The sequence below is a fragment of the Leucoraja erinacea genome, unplaced genomic scaffold, assembly GCF_028641065.1.
Source record: "Leucoraja erinacea ecotype New England unplaced genomic scaffold, Leri_hhj_1 Leri_266S, whole genome shotgun sequence".
Classification (NCBI taxonomy): Eukaryota; Metazoa; Chordata; class Chondrichthyes; order Rajiformes; family Rajidae; genus Leucoraja; species Leucoraja erinaceus.
Window position 1 is genome coordinate 72,501 of NW_026576167.1, and position 16,466 is coordinate 88,966.

A 16,466-nucleotide genomic window follows, 5' to 3' on the forward strand; every position below is an offset into this window, starting at 1 on the left:
GGAGTCACGTCCGACTTATGTAAACTGAAAACTGTAACATCTACATTGAGGAACAGCTTCTTCCTGACAGCCATCACACTATTAAACTTAACAAATAAGCTCTGAACTACGAAATATTATATTATTTCACACACACACACACATATATTCACATGCACTCACACACATATGCACACACACATATATCACGCACACATCACACACACATATACACACACACACACACACACATATAATCACACACACATATTCACACACACACTCACAAATATTCGCACACACACACACACACATACACACACACACATTCTCACTCACACACACACACACACACACACACACATTCACACACACACATATTCACACACACACACACACACACACACACACACACATATTCACACACACACACACACACACACACACACACACACACAGGGAGGTTTCACGGCAGTCGGGTCACGACCCATGACCCGTACTGTTGCTACGCTACACCAAATGGATTACACGCGATGTACTGCAGGTAGGCACTTACCATTGTTTCCAACTCCATCTTCCAGGGAGATGCTAACCGCTTTTCGTTGTCTCTGTACTGTACACTGACAACGACAATTAAAGTTGAATCTGAATCTGAATCTGAACCTGAACGTAGCGGATCCGTTAAAACCCGCCGAAAATGTCCATTTTTGCGCTGCAAATAATTATGGAAATCGGGATGAGCATGTGAGACATTTAGCCTACTTCAGAATTCCAAAAGTGAGGAGAAATGACAGTAGATAGAAGTGAGAGCTGAAGGGACAACAAACAGAGTGCTTAGCGAACATTGGCCGTTTGCTCACTACATTTCATCAACACTAAAGCATTATTTGTGTTTTTTCTTGATTCCTTTGGCATCTAAAAAGTTTCAGAAGTGATAAATCTGGCTGTATTTTTTTTTTTAAATCGCCCATGGTTCACAAGTGGGTTTTTACGTACAAAATGAAAACGCATCTTGAAGAAAAATTTACAGCCAGATTTATCACTTCTGAGAATTTTTAGATACCAAAGGAATCAAGAAAAAACACGAATAATGCCTTACTGTTGATGAAATGCAGTGAGCAAACACGATAATTCCAATATTTTCAATCACGATATCTGCACAGCCAATGTTTACCAAGCACTTTAGCTGCTGTTGTCCCTTCAATTCTCGCTTCTCTTTTCCTACATTTCATTTCACGTTTGGAATTCTAATGTTGGGTACATGTCTCTCACACTTACCCCAACTTCCACAATTTTTTTCAGAGCACAAATTCAACATTTTGGCGGTTTTTAACAGATAGGAAAGTACGCGTTTCTTGCATTAATAACATATACTGGAAGTGACGGATATCTTCAGATGGTTTGAGCGGCTCCGTGCGTTAAGTCCTATTACCTTGTGACCTTACGTGCAACCCCCTATTCACACACATTCACGCAATCACACATATATATTCACACACATATATATTCACTCACATATATATATTCACACACACACACATATATCACACACACACATACACACACACACACACATATATATTCACACACATACACACACACACACACACATATTGACACACATATAAATATTCACACACACATATAAATATTCACACACACACACATAAATACACACACACACACATACACACACCACACACACATAAATATTCACACACACACACATATACACACACATATATTCACACACACCACTAAAATACACTGTGCAAAACGAATATTCAAATTGTGCTGTAGAGTCTTTTGGTGAAACGGATTTGGTTAAATGCTGCTTTTAAATAACGTCCAACAAACACAGACTTACCATAGAGAAAGCAGCCGAATATTTGAGCGAATCTTCAAATCGTGTTGTAGTCCAGCGCAGCAACACAGCGCAGCAACACAGCGCAGCAACACAACGCAGCAACACAGTGCAGCAACACAGTGGTGCAACACAACAATGCTGCAACACAATGCAGCAACACAATGCAGGTGCAACACAACGCAGCAACACAGCGGTGCAACACAGCGCAGCAACACGGTGCAGCAACACAGTGCAGCACAGTGGTGCAACATAATGCAGCCACACAGTGGTGCAGCAACACAGTGGTGCAACACAATGCTGCAACGGCTGAAACACAATGGCAGCTTTTGCTGAAACACAACCCTGAAACAGAATTGCAGCAAACAAACAAACAAACTTACCAGTAGAATTATGCAACATTTCGTGCACTCCGCTTCAGCGCCATCTTGCCTCCGACCGGAAATGTCGTCGTCGCCGCCATCTTGCCTCCGACAGGAAATGACGTCACCGTCGTCATCTTGCCACAGGCCGGAAACGACGTCATCGCCGTCGGCTTGCCGATAGCCGGAAATTACGTCATCGCCGCCATCTTGCAACCGCCAAAATCATAAAATCAGCCGATTTTAAATTTAAACACAGTTTCTGGTCGAAATAAAAAGCTTCTTTCGCGCATTCCTGGCCTGAAAACGTTGCAACACATGCATTGCAATTTACATCACCATTTCAAACACAATACACATCATGCTTTAGTTACCTGGAAACCGGTGTAATCATTTTAAAACCCAAGAGAAACAAATTGGCAAAACGCTTTATAACAATAACAAATGGTTTTATTTTCAATTCAGTTCAAACACAGTGTAGATAGTACACACATATACAAATGGGTTTATTTTCAATTCAGTTCAAACACAGTGTAGATAGTACACACATATACAAATGCAAATGGGTTTTATTTTCAATTCACTTCAAACACAATATACATAGTAGACAAATATAAAAACTCTTTCCAACAAAATGCCAAGAAACCTCAGAGCATGGTGAATAACATACACATCAATTGGGTGAAAAAGCACTCACCTGGGAGCAGAGCTGCAGCTCAGAGAGCCGTGACCCTTTCACTTCGTGGCCGGCAAGAAAGTGAGTTGAAGCGGGACGCTTCCGGATTTTATAGCCCCTCCCTCCCCTGCCGCCAGCGGGGGCAGCAGAGAGAATGGGGAATGACGTAAAAACATTAATATCTCGCTCATATTTTATCGAGGGGAAAAATCCTCGGCACACATGCGGCAGAGGTGGGCTCTGAGGGAGGCGGCCAAAAATGACGGCCGTAGGTGGCGGCGTTCTCTCGGAAATCGCAGCACAGATCGGGAAAAGCGGTCAAGAACTGAGTTTTAGTAATGTAGATAACAGAACTCCAGTTGATTGATTGATCGATTGATTGATTGATTGATTGATTGATTGATTGATTGATTGATTGATTGAGTGAGTGAGTGAGTGAGTGAGTGAGTGAGTGAGTGATTGATTGATTGATTGATTGATTGAATGAATTAGTGATGAATGAATGAATGATTGAATGATTGAATGAATGAATGAATGATTGAATGAATGATTGATTGATTGATTCATTCATTCATTCATTCATTCAGACATTTATTCATTTATTCATGCATTGATGGAATCAATGCCAACCATCGATCACCCGTTCATACTAGTTCTGTGTTATCCCACTTTCTCAAACATCCCCTACACAGTTGGCGAATTTTAGATGGGTTAGTTAACCTAAAAATCAGCACGTCTGTGATATGTGTGAGAAAACTGGGGGAAACCCACGCGATCACAGGGAGAAAGTGCAAATATTATACAGATAGCACCAGAGGGCAGGATCGAGCCCGGATCTCTCGCCTCATGAGGCAGTTGCGCCACTGTGCCGACGGATAGCAGGATGAAACCAGAGATGGTGCATAATCTTATGGGTGACATGGGCAGATCTGTGTCGGTGAGCAGACACAGAGCACAGCCAGGATAGCGACGAAAAAAAAGAGGCTATCCTCTTTCTTGGCAAAAACAGGAAGAAATATTATTAATTGAATGGGTGGTGATTGGGCAAGGAAGGGGTGCAGCGTGACCGTGTCACATATGTAACGGTCGCTGATGGTTTGCCATAGTCTACCAGGTGGTGAAAGTAGCAAATGGTTACTAGCCTTTAAAGACAGTATCCGTTTATGACGAGTGCCTTGTCTACAGCCTCCATCTTCTTCTTGCGTATGGCGTGCACAGTCTAAAGTTGTAGGACAACTTGTTCTATTTGCACTCAAAGCCGGGTTGATTGCATTCGTCGAAAGAGGGCGGACCACGTGAAGGTTGCAATCTTCCAACCTCCATAAGACCAGGCCTTGAATATTGTGAGCAGTTTTGGCCTCCTTGTCCGTTCATGGTGTTCTTGCCGTGGATGAAGCGGTTAAGGTTCAACTATTTGATTTCTAGGGTGGTAGGTCTGTCATATGAAGAGAGATTGTTGGACTCGTGTTTTCTGGAATTTGATTCACCGGTAGCCGGTGAATCCAGTTTAAGGGGTCACAGTTGTAGAATAAAGGTCAAATATTAAACATTGAGATCATAGAAGTTTCATTTCGGCGCAACTCGCCAGAGTTGTCCCGCTCATCCGCCAATGCAGCTTTCCCACCCCCTCTCCCCCGTTCTGTATCCCACCACCGAAATTATTCCAAGACGAGTTCCGACTGGAAAGATAATATATCGATTGTTCACCATAGATGCTGCCTTACACGCCGTGTTACTGGGGCACTTTTTGTCTTTGGATTTTGTATTTCTTTTTATTGAGTCTGGTAAACCGCTTATTGCATCAATACAGAGATCCAGTGAAGTCCGCGATTTTCCTATTTTCACTAGCATCTGTTACAGCTATCCGCGAGCTAGGAATAGCATGTTGAACTCCCTACTGTAGAGACCCTGCAATAGTATATTAATAGACCAGCAGGACTGGATTCCGAGCCGATGGCTGTGGTTCGGCTTATGATCATTGTTAGTCACCGCTAAATCCTGCCGCCGATTCCAGTGTGTTAAAGGCATCAGACGCTGGTTCAATTCAGAAATTATCGAGCAAAATAAAATAATCCACGATACAATGTGTGCAGTGGAACATGCTTAAGCGATAACACGTCATTTAAAACGTTGCAGGAAGGAACTGCAAGTGCTGATTTAAACCGAATATAGATACAAACAGCTGGAGTAACTCAGCAGGACAGCAGCATCTCTGGAGATGACGTGATGGGTGATATGAGAAATCAATATGGGCAATGTAGCAATGATATGTATATTGATTTCTCTAGCTTCGTAACCTCTCCATCCCTCCCCTACCAAAGACTGACCAGTTTCTCGTTTTCACCCAACACAAAGCTAACAATGTTTCCTTCATACTCGTCACTTTCATGCATTTTTTCATTAATTGCTCCTCATTTCTCTACATGCTTGAATTGAATTGAATACATTTTATTAGCCAGGCATGTATACATACAAGGAATTTGCCTTGGTGCTTAGCTCGCAAGTAACAACACGATGTACAGTACAAAATTACGATATACAGTACATCGTCTATATATCTCCTTCCCCTTTCCAATAACCAGTCTGAAGCAGGGTCTCGACCCGAAACGTCACCCATTCATTCTCTCCAGAGATGCTGCCTGTCCCGCTGAGTTACGTCACATTTGTGTGTGTATCTTAAATCACTTTAACAATGTGCGGGGAAGAATTAAATGAGGTGTAGATTTGGTAGAATAGCTGAATCTCTAAATCACGTTCAGTATCGTTCTGACAGCGGTTATTTCCCTCCCCGAGTCACTGAACTGTCTGAGAAAGAACATAGTGCAACAATTATTTTAAACATGCATTCTAGGTGGAGTTCAGAGTCAGTGACAGCTAGCCCTTCATAAATATGCGCATTTTCTCCATGAAACACCAAATATGAAACTATACATAAAATTGTTACGTTAGGAGCATTGTAGCTGCCATTGAAATAATATCGATGTGGAAAATAAACAACAATTATGTATCACGTGCTGGATAATTAGAAACAAATTGACTGTTTAATTAGTTTCTGCACATGCTTGCAGCCAATGCCAAATTACGTTCGTGTCATTTGAGGATTCAGTCAGATATAAATTCGTCTTTAACATGAAAGTACATCATTCGCCTGCCCTCGCACAAGTGTGCTTCTCTCTAATTATGGGGCTGCCGGTAATATTACTGATCGAAAATATTTACTATACCATTCTTGCGTTGGTCGGTGTTCCTGGTAAGTCGCTTGAAATCTATTTGTGTTTTATTTTTCCATGAATTAAATTTGGAATCCATGAAGTGAATTACTAATATTCAGTAACCTCCTGGTGACAATATTACGCGTTACGCTGCAACGATTTGGTGTGAAGGTGGGTTGGATGTTCGGTACAACACTATGGTTGGATGGTGCAGTAGCCTGAGAGCAGATGGACGAATGTGCCTTGAATTTGATCGTACGTGCTTTCAAGGTTTTCAATCTGCTGGTCGCGGCAGAGGAAGGACGAGGAATGATCCTCTTAAAAGGCCCTTCATTATATTTGGTGCTCTCCCGAGGCAAAGTGTAGACGGGGTCGACACCGGGGAGTCTAGTGTGTGTACAAGAGTACATAGAAACATAGAAACATAGAAATTAGGTGCAGGAGTAGGCCATTCGGCCCTTCGAGCCTGCACCGCCATTCAATATGATCATGGCTGATCATCCAATTCAGTATCCCGTACCTGCCTTCTCTCCATACCCCCTGATCCCCTTAGCCACAAGGGCCACATCTAACTCCCTCTTAAATATAGCCAATGAACTGGCCTCAACTACCCTCTGTGGCAGAGAGTTCCAGAGATTCACCACTCTCTGTGTGAAAAAAGTTCTTCTCATCTCGGTTTTAAAGGATTTCCCCTTTATCCTTAAGCTGTGACCCCTTGTCCTGGACTTCCCTAACATCGGGAACAATCTTCCTGCATCTAGCCTGTCCAACCCCTTAAGAATTTTGTAAGTTTCTATAAGATCCCCTCTCAATCTTCTAAATTCTAGAGAGTATAAACCAAGTCTATCCAGTCTTTCTTCATAAGACAGTCCTGACATCCCAGGAATCAGTCTGGTGAACCGTCTCTGCACTCCCTCTATGGCAATAATGTCCTTCCTCAGATTTGGAGACCAAAACTGTACGCAATACTCCAGGTGTGGTCTCACCAAGACCCTGTACAACTGCAGTAGAACCTCTCTGCTCCTATACTCAAATCCTTTTGCAATGAAAGCTAACATACCATTCGCTTTACACTGCGTACCCAATTGCCTGCAATTATTTCGCCAACTGTTCAATAATCATTGAGTCATCATTATATTACCTTTTTTCAGCTAATTTGGCAGCAATCCTCATTCTCGGTCGCGGGAACTGCGGTCTCTCCAAATGTATCACTCGGTACCTGATGGCCATGGCGGTGGGCGACCTGATGGTCCTGATATTTGAAGTCATTCTGTATGAGATAGTGAATGGTTACTTTTCACATTCCGTCCTCAATCACACTTCAGTTTGTAAAGTGATTCTGACTCTGCTGTTTGTTTCCGTTGACTGCTCTGTCTGGCTAACTGTGGCATTCACCTTTGATCGGTTCATAACTATTTGTCACCAAGTGTGGCAAACAAAATATTGCACTGAAAAAACTGCAGTGGTGGTAATTGGAGTCGTGTGCTTTCTAAGTCTTTTAGAAAATGTTCCATGTTATTTTATATATGAACCCAGAGAAGTGATTGAAAATGTCGCTTGGTCTTGCTATGTCAAGTCCAGTTTCTATATTTTACCGGTATGGATGGCGTTTTTGTGGTTGGAGACCGTCCTAACCCCATTTGCACCATTTGTTTTGATTTTGATGCTCAACTCCTTAACTATCAGACACATCGTACTGGCGAATAGAGTGCGGAGCGGTCTCCGCGGAAAGAATGGCGACAAGAATCAGACTGATCCCGAAATGGAGAATCGAAGGAGATCGATAATTTTGCTGCTCGCCATATCTGGAAGTTTTATATTGTTCTGGGCGGTAAATCTAATATGTTACGTACAGGTTCAATTTACCGATACTCAATTTTTACAGGCCACTTACAGCGACTCTTTCACCATTGTGGAATTATCCGGCTATATGTTGAAATGCATGAGTTCTTGTACAAACACTTTTATATATGCAGTCTCTCAGAGGAAATTCAGGGAGGAATTGCAGAATGTGATAAAATGGCCATTCCTTCTTATGATGAATGTAGTTAACACCATGAAACATAAAATGTGCTGCTTTTCACCGTAAGATGACCAAGGGTGCTCATGCTGGCTTTATAGTAATTGGGTGAATAGAAGACTCAAAAATGTCCTAATTCTGACCATGGTATCTGCGGCGGCCAAAACGGGTGCTATGGTGTCCAGTATTCATAGCAACATAGAAACATAGAAAATAGGTGCAGGAGGAGGCCATTCGGCCCTTCGAGCCAGCACCTCCATTCATTGTGATCATGGCTGATCATCCAACTCAGTATCCCGTGCCTGCCTTCTCCCCATATCATATAACCATATAACCATATAACAATTACAGCACGGAAACAGGCCATCTCGACCCTTCTAGTCCGTGCCGAACACATAATCTCCCCTAGTCCCATATACCTGCGCTGAGACCATAACCCTCCAATCCCTTCCCATCCATATAACTATCCAATTTATTTTTAAATGATAAAAACGAACCTGCCTCCACCACCTTCACTGGAAGCTCATTCCACACAGCTACCACTCTCTGAGTAAAGAAGTTCCCCCTCATGTTACCCCTAAACTCCAGTCCCTTAATTCTCATGTCATGCCCCCTTGTTTGAATCTTCCCTACTCTCAGTGGGAAAAGCTTTTCCACGTCAACTCTGTCTATCCCTCTCATCATTTTAAAAACCTCTATCAAGTCCCCCCTTAACCTTCTGCGCTCCAAAGAATAAAGCCCTAACCTGTTCAACCTTTCTCTGTAACTTAGTTGCTGAAACCCAGGCAACATTCTAGTAAAATTCTAGTAAACAACACACATCCCTTGACTCCACTAGCCCCTAGAGCTCTATCTAACTCTCGCTTAAATCCATCCAGTGACTTGGCCTCCACTGCCCTCTGTGGCAGGGAATTCCACAAAATCACAACTCTCTGGGTGAAAAAGTGTTTTCTCACCTCAATTTTAAATGACCTCCCCTTTATTCTAAGACTGTGGCCCCTGGATCTGGACTCGCCCAACATTGTGGACATTTTTGCCGCATCTAGCTTGTCCAGTCCTTTTATAATTTTATATGTTTCTATAAGCAGTAATATATGGCTTATGTATTTGACTGGAAGTCTGTAGAATGCCACCAGTATTTGTTTGTGGATATAAAATTCCTTGGATGTTTATGTAGATGATCTGACTAATCTTTTTGCAGACGAGTGCGAAAGTTCGTGGGGTCTTAGAGAGGAACATTGGCACATTGGACTCAGTTTCACAGAGTCATACAATTTGGAAACAAGCCCCTCGGCCCAAGTTACCCAGCATTGAAACTGAGCCTTCGGTCCACCGAGTCCATGCCAACCATCTCAACCATTCTATGTTATCACACTTACACTTCAATTGCCGGGCAATTTAGAGTGGCCAATTAACCCGAAGCCCGCATGTCATTATGATCGCATGCAAACCGGAGCACCAGGAGGTAACACACGCTGTCGCGGGGGCGGGCGGGGGCGGGGAAACAACACACAGCCACACAGCCAGGTCAGGAGCGAACCCGGTGCTCTGGAGCTGCGAGACAGCAGCTCCGCCACTGTACTGGTCTTAATTGTGCCTGCAACTGCCCATACAGTTGGAGAGAGTAGGGTAAAGGTAATCGGCATGCCTGCTTTCTTAAGTGAAACCATTGAGTATGAGTTCGACTATGTTACAGCTATGCGCAACGTTGGTCAAGTCAAGTCGAGTCGAGTCAAGTTTATTTGTCACATACACATACGAGATGTGCAGTGAAATGAAAGTGGCAATGCTCGCGGACTTTTGTGCAAAAGCCAAACAACAAAACAACCAAACAAATTATAAACACAATCATAACACACATATTCTTTTACATAATAAATAATGGAAGGAAAACGTTCAGTAGAATTAGTCCCTGGTGAGATAGGCGTTTACAGTCCGAATTGCCTCTGGGAAGAAACTCCTTCTCAACCTCTCCGTTCTCACCGCATGGCAACGGAGGCGTTTGCCTGACCGTAGCAGCTGGAACAGTCCGTTGCAGGGGTGGAAGGGGTCTCCCATGATTTTATTTGCTCTGGAGTTGCACCTCCTGTTGTATAGTTCCTGCAGGGGGGTGAGTGAAGTTCCCATAGTGCGTTCGGCCGAACGCACTACTCTCTGCAGAGCCTTCTTGTCCTGGGCAGAGCAATTCCCAAACCAGATGGTAATGTTCCCGGACAAGATGCTTTCCACCGCCGCTGCGTAGAAGCACTGGAGGATCCTCAGAGACACTCTGAATTTCCTCAATTGCCTGAGGTGGTAAAGGCGCTGCCTTGCCTTACTCACGAGTGCTGAGGCGTGTGATGCCCATGTCATATCCTCAGAGATGTGGACTCCCAGATATTTAACACAGTTCACCCTATCCACAGGATCCCCATTTATCCTCAATGGAGTGTACGTCCTCGGATGATGTGCCCTCCTAAAGTCCACGATCAGCTCCTTTGTTTTTTTGATGTTCAAGAGGAGGCTGTTATCCTGGCACCAGAGTGCTAGATCAGCCACCTCTTCCCGGTAGGCCTTCTCATCGTTGTCTGAGATCAGGCCCACCACCACAGTGTCATCAGCAAACTTAATTATTGAATTGGAGCTGAACCTAGCCACACAGTCATGTGTGTACAGGGAGTACAATAGGGGGCTGAGGACGCAACCCTGGGGCGATCCTGTGCTCAGGGTGAGGGACTTTGATGTATTCCCTCCCATCTTGACTACCTGGGGCCTGGCGGTGAGAAAGTCCAGGACCCAGGCACACAGGGAGGTGTTGAGCCCCAATTCCAGTAGCTTCCCGGCCAGCCTGGTGGGGACTATCGTGTTGAATGTCCAGATGTCCAATGAAAAATGGAGCCCACAATAGTCCATTGTTGACTGTGGAAGAGATGAGAAATATGGGACACGAATAGTAAAACTAGCGGGACGCCAATGGTGGGTAGGGGGAGAAGTAGGGAGAGGGAGGGGGGGGGGGGGGGGGGGGGGGGGGGGGGGGGAATGGGGAGGGGAGATGGGGGGGGGGTGTTGAGGGGAGACGGAGAGTGGTAGCTGTGTGGAATGAGCTTCCAGTGAAGGTGGTGGAGGCAGGTTCGTTTTTATCATTTAAAAATAAATTGGATAGTTATATGGACGGGAAGGGAATGGAGGGTTATGGTCTGAGCGTAGGTATATGGGACTAGGGGAGATTATGTGTTCGGCACGGACTAGAAGGGTCGAGATGGGCTGTTTCCGTGCTGTAATTGTTATATGGTTATATGGATGGTGGGAGGGAGTGGGGAGGAGATGGGACGGGGAGAGAAGGAACGAGCAGAAAGCAGCCTCGAGATCTCACGCTCGAGTTTAGGGTGATCTTCCCCTTCTCATTGTACCCCTCCTTACTCCCCCCACCTACTTCACTCTCCTCTACGCTACAGCTGTTCCTTTCCCTTCAGAGATGCTCGCAAGTTATAGGAGTAGAATTAGGCCATTCGGCCCATCGAGTCCACGTCTTTGTAGTGTGGGGGGAAACCGAATATCTCGGAGAAAACCCACGCAGGTCAGGGGGGGAACGTGCCAACTCCATACAGACAGCGCCCGTAGTCGGGATCGAACCCGGGTCTCCGGCGCTGAATTCGCTGTAAGGCAGCAACTCTACCGCTGCGCCACCGTGACCGATTTGTGGAATTCTCTGCCTCAGTTGGCAGTGGAGGCCGAATCACTGGATGCGTTCAAAAGAGAGTTAGATGGAGCTCTTAGTGCTGGTGGAATCAAGTGATATGGGGAGAAAGCAGGAACGGGGACCTGATTGTGGATGATCAGCCATGATCACATTGAATGGTGGTCCTGGATCGAAGGGCCAAATGGCCTCCTCCTGCACCTATTGTCTATTTATCGATGTATCCCATCTTGTCCCCCTCCCCTAAACCTCTCCCCTTCTCCCTCCCCTCCTTTCTCACCTCTCTTCCCCCACCACCCCTCTCCGCTTCTCCACCCTCCTCCCTTCCCACCCCTCAGCCATAATCCCTTCCCTTCCCCATCCCCTCCGTCCCCTTTCCCTTCTCCTCCCCCCCTCACGGCGATCCCATTGTCCCGCCCTCCGCAAGGGGTCTCATCCCGGCTGCAAAGATTGGCAACTGTGAAGCTTTGGTCATGGGGGCGACACAAGTTACAGAAGTGAAGATCCAGGAAGTTATCCACAGTGACATTCAACAACACTGTTGTGTTTATTTATAAATCATTCTGTTCAGTCAAAAGGGACAGACAGACAGACAGCAGTGTTTAAACGTGTTCATTCATTAATTTAAAAATCTCCTGGGAACCCATGACTTGGTCACCCAACCTAAGCTGGGACCGACAGTGGGAGCTTCACGTGTTTCAGTGCCCCATGTACAAAGACTACAGCACTCACTTTGTCCAACTCATTGGTGAGGCTGCACTCGAGAATATTATGTGTAAAAGGAGTAACTCAGTGGGTCATAAGTGATAGGAACAGAATTAAATCAGAGGGCCCATGGTGTACTCCGCCATTCAACCATGGCCGATCTAGTATATCTCCCTCCAAACCCCATTCTCCTGCCTTCTCCCGATAACCTCTGATATCCGGACTAATCAAGAGCCTATATATTTCTGCTTGAAAAATATCCACTGACTTGGCCTCCACCACTGCCTTCTGTGGCAAAGAAATCCACACTCACTGCCCTCTGACTAAAGAAATCCCCCCTCATCTCCTTAAGACAACGTTCTTTAATTCTGAGGCTATTACCTCTAGACCTAGACTCTTCCACTGGTAGAAACATCCTCTCCACTCTATCCAAGCCTTTCATTATCCAGTACATTTTGATGAGATCTCCCCGCATTCTTCTAAACTCCAGCGAGCACCGGCCCAGTGCAGTCAAACGCTCATAAAAACATAGAAATTAGGTGCAGGAGTAGGCCATTCGGCCCTTCGATCCTGCACCGTCATTCAATATGATCATGGCTGATCATCCAACTCAGTATCCCGTACCTGCCTTCTCTCCATACCCTCTGATCCCCTTAGCCATAAGGGCCACATCTAACTCCCTCTTAAATATAGCCAATGAACTGGCCTCAACTACCCTCTGTGGGAGAGAGTTCCAGAGATTCACCACTCTCTGTGTGAAAAAAGTTCTTCTCATCTCGGTTTTAAAGGATTTCCCCTTTATCCTTAAGCTGTGACCCCTTGTCCTAGACTTCCCTAACATTGGGAACAATCTTCCTGCATCTAGCCTGTCCAACCCCTTAAGAATTTTGTAAGTTTCTATAAGATCCCCTCTCAATCTCCTAAATTCTAGAGAGTATAAACCAAGTCTATCCAGTCTTTCTTCATAAGACAGTCCTGACATCCCAGGAATCAGTCTGGTGAACCGTCTCTGCACTCCCTCTATGGCAATAATGTCCTTCCTCAGATTTGGAGACCAAAACTGTACGCAATACTCCAGGTGTGGTCTCACCAAGACCCTGTACAACTGCAGTAGAACCTCCCTGCTCCTATACTCAAATCATCATGCAGCATTCCGGAGAACATGGAGAGGTGACATTTTGGGTCGAGACTCTTCACTCAATCCGAAATGTCACCTATTGAGGTTCTCCGGCGATGCTGCCTATACAATTATTCAGATATTCCTTGCACCAAGTCAAGCCTGATGCACCAATGAAGTCATACAGTGGGGAAACGGGCCCTACAGCCCAACTTGCCCATCTCAACCAACATGCCTCATCTACACTAGTAGATGAGCCCACATTTGGCCCATAACCCTCTAAACCGTTCCTGTCCATGAACCTGTCCAAGTCAGTCAGTCAGTCAATTTTATTTGTATAGCACATTTAAAAACAACTCACGTTGACCAAAGTGCTTTACAGTGCAGGTACTAACGTGCTACGTACAATGGTACACAGATCGAACAATACATACATAAACTGTTTATAGCGCTCCCTCAGAGGGCCTCAAGAAACGCTTGGGAGTAGAAATAGGTTTTAAGTCTAGACTTAAAGGAGTCGATGGAGGGGGCAGTTCTGATGAGGAGAGGGATGCTGTTCCACAGTCTAGGTGCTGCAACCGCAAAAGCGCGGTCACCCCTGAGCTTAAACCTGGACCGCGGGATAGTCAGTAGCCCCAAGTCGGCCGACCTGAGGGACCTGGAGGTAGAATGGTGGGTTAGAAGATTTTTGATATGGGGTGGGGGGCGGGGAGGGACAAGCCCGTTAAGGGCTTTGTATACATATAGGAGGAGCTGGAAGTTGATTTTGTGCCGCACTGGGAGCCAGTGGAGAGAGGACAGAATCGGGGCGATGTGGTCCCTTTTACGGGCAACCGACAAAAGTCTCGCTGCGGTGTTTTGGACCAATTGCAGGTGGGACAGGGATGATTGGCTGATGCCAGTGTATAGGGAGTTGCAGTAATCAAGGCGGGAGGAGATGAATGTGTGGACGATTTTTTCAAGGCCGTTGAATTGGTGGAATTGTTTTATTTTAGCTATCGTGTGAAGCTGGAAGAAGCTAGCTTTTACCACAGCATTGACTTGTTTGTCAAATTTCAACGCTGAGTCAAATATCACGCCAAGGCTTTTGACGTGCGGTTTGAGTAAGGAGGTTAGGCTACCAAGGCTGCCTGTTATTGTTTTGATGGAGTCCGAGTGGCCGAGTTGGATGACCTCAGACTTGCTCTCGTTTAGTTGGAGGAAGTTCTGCGCCATCCAACACTTTATATCCTCGAGGCAGTGCATGAGGCTGAGTAGATTTGATCGGTTGTTGGGTTTCAGCGGGAGATAGAGCTGTGTGTCGTCTGCATAGCAGTGGAAAGAAATGCCGTGCCTTTGAATGACTTGGCCGAGGGGGAGCATATACAGAGAGAAGAGAATGGGGCCTAGGATGGAGCCTTGTGGAACCCCGCAGAAAAGGCTAGCTGGGGAAGAGAAAGAGTTGCCTATTCTGGTAGAGAAACTCCTATCTTTGTGGTGGGAAACGAACCAGCTCAGGGCAGTGACATCAACACCAACCCCGTACTGGAGACGGTCAATTAGGATGGTGTGGTCCACTGTATCAAACGCTGCGCTGAGGTCGAGAAGGAGCAGGGTTGCACAGTCGATGGCAAGAAGTAGGTCATTGTGTCCCTTCAACAAGGCAGACTCTGTGCTGTGGTGGGCCCTGACACATGATTGGAAATATTCCAGGATGGAATTTTGGTGTGGTAAGGCATTAGTTGATTTAGAATTACCGTTTCAAAGTCTTTTGAAAGGAAAGGCAGTTTGGAAATAGGCCTGCAGTTGCTAGGCAGGGTGGGGTCTAGGTTCGGTTTTTTCAGGAGGGGCTGGACCACCGCATGCTTGAAACAGGTTGGAACAGCGCCAGTGGCCAGAGAACTGTTGATGATGGAGAGGATGCTGGGACCGGCTATTGCAATGACATCCTTCAGAAGGGCAGAGGGGAAAACGTCGAGGGGGCAGGTTGCAGGTTTCATGTGGAGACCAGCTTTACAAGGGAGGGTAGAGTAACGGGTTGGAAACAGTCTAATTTAGATGAACAGACCAATGAGACAGCTAGGTGACGGATGGGAGGGGAAATATTCGTTCTAACTTTGCTGGTGAAAAATGTAGTAAATTCTTCGCACTTAGCAGGGGACCCAGCTAAGCTGGTACTGGGGGCAGGACAAATGTCAAATTGGCATGGTTCATTCTGAGCCACAGCCCACTGTTCCAATGCACATTAAAAGCAGATGGTACTGGGCTAAATGTCGCAACTCTCCCCACACACAAAGGGCTATTTACAGAGGCCAATTAACCAACAAACCCACATGTCTTTTGGATGTGGGAGAAACCCGGAGCACCTGGAGGAAACCCACTTGGTCACGGGGAGAACGTGCAAACTCCGAACAGACAGCACCCAAGGTCAGGATAGAACCCTGATCTCTGGCCCTGTGAGACAGCGGCTCTACCCGCAGCTCCACAGTACCTCAGGAATATTAACCCTTTCCAGACACTGTATACTGCCCACCTCTCGTACCACCCCCTCCCCGGGCACTTTCCCTTGCAACCGCAAGAGATGCAACACTTGTCCCTTTACCTCCCCCCTCGACTCCGTTCAAGGCCCCAAGCAGTCGTTCCAGGTGCGACAGAGGTTCACCTGCATCTCTTCCAACCTCATCTATTGCGTCCGCTGCTCTAGATGTCAGCAGATCTATATCGGTGAGACCAAGCGGAGGTTGGGCGATCGTTTCGCCGAACACCTCCGCTCGGTCCGCAATAACCAAGCTGACCTCCCGGTGGCTCAGCACTTCAACTCCCCCTCCCACTCCGTCTCCGATCTCTCTGTCCTGGGTCTCCTCCATGGCCACAGC

General features: G+C 45.9%; 1 long non-coding RNA gene across 1 annotated transcript in view; it reads right to left on the reverse strand.

Annotated features, from left to right (window-relative positions):
- The window catches only part of LOC129693346 (uncharacterized), a 4,948-nt gene extending 1,981 nt beyond the window's left edge, over positions 1-2,967 (reverse strand). The window contains exons 1-2 of the long non-coding RNA XR_008722867.1: positions 2,903-2,967; positions 2,227-2,414 (exon numbers count right to left, since the gene is read on the reverse strand). This is a non-coding gene — a long non-coding RNA (uncharacterized LOC129693346). The remainder of the gene's footprint in view (positions 1-2,226; positions 2,415-2,902) is intronic.
- Positions 2,968-16,466: the final 13,499 nt, after the last annotated feature.